Below are 5,206 nucleotides of genomic sequence, written 5' to 3' on the forward strand. Positions count from 1 at the left end.
CAATTTTTCTAAAGAAACCATTTTTCAAGTAATGCAAGCAGTAAAGAATAATTTTTCTACATTTAGGGGTGACCCACTACTAGAGCTAGAATCTACCTCTGATCTCCCAGGTGTATGAAGCCAATTACATTCTCTATCTCAACACAATATATCAGAGCCCTTTCAAAATAAACATTGAAATACTGCATAATCAAATTGTTCTTTGGATTGATCTTTTGTGCTTCCTGGGAAATTTGTAATGTTTTACTTCAGCAAATAAGTAGCTGCTACATGGCTAAATAGTCTTAGGCAAAGACATTCAATGGGCATAATTTCTAAATCTAATTCCAATTCTGACTGAAATTGCATTCCAGATACCTCGTTTTCTTCTCCAAGTTTTTGTTCAAATATTTTTTATTCATTAGTAATGATTTTTGGAGTGAAAACATGGAAAGCAATATCCAATTATTACTAATTTATTTCAATTTATTGTTTGGTGCTAAAGTGAATATAGGATAATTTAAATTAGTAATTAATTTATAAGTAAAGTGATTTTTGCAAGCACCTCAATCACAATTACCTTTGCCTCTCTTTTCATTGATGTATCCTAAGAATCTAGAAAAATGTGTGGCACATGGTGGGCACTCAGTGAATAATAAATAAATGATGATGGAAAAGGAAGTATAAATATTCCATATCAGAGTTTAAACTCTGTAGGAAATTGTAGGTAGCTGAAGAACAATGTTTTGGGAGATGGTATATAGGATGAAAATGCCATTTTTCTGTTTGAATACCCAATTATTTTCTTCTTTACTTGTTGAAAACTTTGAATATTTTTTAAGGCTCTAATTAAGTCTACCTCTATGGCGCTACCCATGATTATTTCAGATTGCAGCAAATGCTGTTTTCTATGAAATCTTATTGTACTTTCAATTCTGGTCACATATTTTATATTAAATATATTATAATTTTTTTTCTCAATTTTGTTGTCATGCTAAGACAAATACAGATCTTTAGCATTTCTTTAAAAATTTCTTTAAAACTTTTTACACTACTTAGCATCAGCTTAGCAATAGTGCTGTGTCTGGCTTATCACTATTCCATCCTAAATGAGTATCCATTGCAGTTATCAGCCAGACAAAAGAACCCGGAGAGATAATTGTTAAAACAAACCAGAATAACCTCCAAAATATCTAACCAATCAAATCAAAGCAAATGAATCAGCAGCAACTTATTCAAACACATTTCAGATTTAATTAATCAAATTATATAAAATAAAATTATAATAGAAACAATAAGTATAACTGTACTTGCTGAGTCAGTTAAGTTTTGCTACATGAAAAATCACCCCAAAACTAAGCAATGATTTAATTTTGCTCATGAGACTACTGGTTAACTGGCAGTGTTTACTGATCCGGTTCTACTTCAGGTGAATTTGTCTGAGCTCTCTCATGAATCTGTGGGCAGTCAATTGATCAGCTGAGGGCTGGCTGGTGCAAGATGACCTCAGTGACCTGAGGGGCAATTGGCTCATTGTCCACATGACTGACAGATCCATGTGTTTCTTATTCTCCGTCAGATTATCCCAGGTTGTTCGCATACTGGCTAGGCAGAATTCCAAGAAGTAAAGGGGCCTAAGTTTCTGATTGAATACTGTCACTTACCCCATATTCTGTTGGACAAATAGAGTCACAAGGCCAGCCCAGAATCAAGGAGTGGGGGAATAGACTTCTTATCTTGATGAAAGGAGGCACAAAGTCACATTACAAAGGGCACAAAGAGGTTCAGAGAACCAGAACTGGTGCTAATTTTTTTACTCAATTTACATATAACCCTTTAAAATTATTTCTAGGTGTACCTTGCTCTACAGTGTATATAGAGAAATTTCTTCTATTAATTGAGGTGTTGGTACCAGATGGCCACAAAGATAGTTTCCAATGGAAGAATTTAACAATTATGTATATGATTTCACCCACAAAAATTAAAAGAATAGAGAAAGAAAGGAGACTTTCAATCAATAAAATGTGTCTATTAATTTGAAAATATGTTTTACCTAGGGAATGAAGTCTAGTTTTGAGGAGAAAAAGGAGTTGCAAATTTTTATAACAGTGAATATGATAAAAGACGGAAGATCTGGATGCTTTTGAATCAGCCAGAAGACAGTAAAAGGAAACCAGACTCCTGGGATGGCACATCAGAAAGTTTGAGAGGATCATGCACAAAATGAATGGCCTTCAGTGTGAGAAAGATGAAGTTGGCAGGATAATTTATTCAAAACCAGCTTTATTTCCTTTCCTCGTCAAAGAAATTTATCATGCAAATCTTTCCAGATCTTTTATTGTATGTATGATTGCTCGCTGCCTCTTCATCCCTTGTTGTTCTGTTGCTTTATTCTCCCATCCTTGCTAACATAAGAGATTGCAATGCATAGGAGCAAGGAGAGAAGTAATTAGCTCTCATTAACTGTCTCTACAGTGAGAATTACAGAAACCCGGTACATATACATACACACATATATATACACGTGTATGTGTATGTATATACATATGTTTTTTTTTTTAGAAACACCTACCCATGTGCTGCAGACAGATATAGTGGACACATTATATTTACGTAGATATTTTATGGCATCTATTAATTGTATATGTATACATATTTTAAGAAAAATTATGTTTTCCTTCTCCATAGGAACCTATCACAGAAACAGGATGTCAATTACATTTATCCGTCATTTTCTTCTAGTGTCCTTGCCTCTGAAGACTAAGGATGTCGTTAAAGAGTTACCGTATTCAAGGTGAACCCGAGGATAACCAACTCTTTTCACAACAGGAAAGAGAGCCAAAGATTCCTGAGTCCAATGTCCTCATTTTACATGTGAGCACTACTCATAGGTGACTGGGCAAGGTCACAGAATTAAAATGATAGAGCCAAGACTAGAATCTAGATTTCTCCCAAATGATCAGTCCTTGTTACTTCTTGCTGTTTCAATATTTCTTCCACTTTCCAGTATGCTTATTGGAATATTAACTACTCATCAGCAGTGTTAATTTTCTAAGTGTTTTTTTGCTTTCTGAGATTTTTACACATTTCTCCTCCTAAAGCCAACATTTAAGAATATTATGTTAAGAAAAATCTTTTCTTCTGGATGCTCCTTTTACAGCAGGAGTGGTATTGTATAAATTCAAAAGTGAGTCTAGTGCCCCCTTGTGACTATAATGTACAACTACAATGGTAAAAATGCAGTTTTTAGGGGGAAAGTTTCACATTTATCAAAGGTTCAAGAATAGTTTAATAAACACTAATATTTTCCTCAGCTAAAGTTATTTTCTTCTAATAATTAGTACAAATTGTTCACATATACTTTACCTCTCTTTCTTGCTTTCAATTGTTTTTTTCCTGAATGCTTTGAAAGCAAGTTGCACACATAAATAAATCTAAAAATTAAAAATATATATTCGAAGATTTATTTTATATTCAAATTTTTCTAAAATATTTTTAGAATCCCTTACCTATTCAATTCAGGATCTAATCAAGGTTTACACTTTGCATTTTGGTTATTGTCACTGTTAAAAGATAAACTGAGGGCAAGTAAAAGCAGGGTTTATTTCCTCCCAGGTCCACGTTGAAATTACAACCAAATTATAAAATAATCAACATGGAGAATCACCTGAAGTCCAGCTGATCATAACACCTACGTCTGATAATATAAAGGAGCCACATTGAAGCTGGTAGGAGAGGCAAAGTCAATAATAGGGCTGGACCCGCACCCACAGGTGGCGGAGGATCACTGGGAGGGAGAAAGAGTCTACAGAGGCTCTCCTGAAGGGTAGGAGGACCCCGCCCAGGGTCCCAGCCCATGGAAGAGAAGATTCTAATAACTCCGTAGAAACCTGAGGGGATTCCAGCCATCTGGGTGAGACAGAAGGAGACTGTACCTTTGAAGGACCTGCGCTCAAGCTTTCTGACCTATGGACATTCACCTGGGACACTGGCGGGGGTCAGAGGCTCGCACGGGATTCATTCTAAGAAAGTCTGCATTACCTGACAACAGAATGAGTGCTGGAAAGGCAGCCACCATTGTGCCTTAGTCCAGCCCCTTACCGGGCAATCTACAGATAACGCCAGCTTTACTGTGCAGATCCCTCCCACAGAACCATTAGGAAGTGCTGGTCAGAGGGGATCAGCCCACCCCACCCAACCTGCAGATTGCCCAGGAAAATTGTTGCTGGATAGCTGTCAAGCCCTGCTCAGATTCAGGGCCCAAGCATTTCCAGCGGGTGGCCAGCTCTGTGAGCTGCGTTTTCAATCCCAGCTGCGATCAGTACTGTGAGCCACATTTCCATTCTCGGTGGGCTACCAGCACTGTGAGCCACATTTCTGAGGTAGGGTCAGGCAGATCACTGCTGCCAACATGAAATTAGGTGGATATCAGGGACCTGTGGGCCAATCCCAGAGAGTAGCCAATCTTGCTGTGATCTGGGACTTCTGCGGGAACTCACAAACAGTTACCAAAGTTGCAGCAAGACTGAGGCTGTACAGATCTGACTGCCAATATCTCTCTGAGACCCTGCCTCACCCTATCCACAAATTATCCCAGGCATCCCATTGTCATTGAACTGACACAGCCCAGCTCTTGCCTTCCCCTAATTTCCCAATCCACACAGGCAACAAACCTTGGCTGGCACAGGGTGGGCACTGCACAGAAATCAACAGCAAGGAGAACTTTGCTGGCTGCAAGAGTTGCAATATTGTGTCCGTGGAATACTGGGGTCTGTGGGATCACCCTGGATGACAGCTGGTCTCATTGTGATCTGTGTTGCAGCAAAACTGAGGCTGTATTGGCCAGACGGACCTTGTCTCCCTGAGACCCTGCTTCACCCAGCCACAAAGTGCCTGCGGCCCATTAACAAGCAGCCTCTTGTGCCCTGCTTGGCTCTGGGATTGTGCAGTCAGCGCAGGCAACAGATCTTGGCTAGAGTAGTTGAAGAGGAATTTTCACTCAAATGGCTAACCTTGTAATCAGCTTTTTCTTCTGCTTCTGTAGACATGCTTGCCACATAAGCCAAAGGGCAGGGTGACCTCAAGATCAACTGAAGTCTCACCCTCCCTTTTGCTTGTTCTCTTTAGATAACAGATGTATCCCCTTTGCTTGTTCTAACTAGATAACAGATGCATTGCCAAAATTCTTTGTAACTGCCTATAGCCCATAGCTACTCCCGCTCTGTAA

The sequence above is a fragment of the Pteropus vampyrus genome, unplaced genomic scaffold (assembly GCF_000151845.1).
Source record: "Pteropus vampyrus isolate Shadow unplaced genomic scaffold, Pvam_2.0 Scaffold116, whole genome shotgun sequence".
Classification (NCBI taxonomy): domain Eukaryota; kingdom Metazoa; phylum Chordata; class Mammalia; order Chiroptera; family Pteropodidae; genus Pteropus; species Pteropus vampyrus.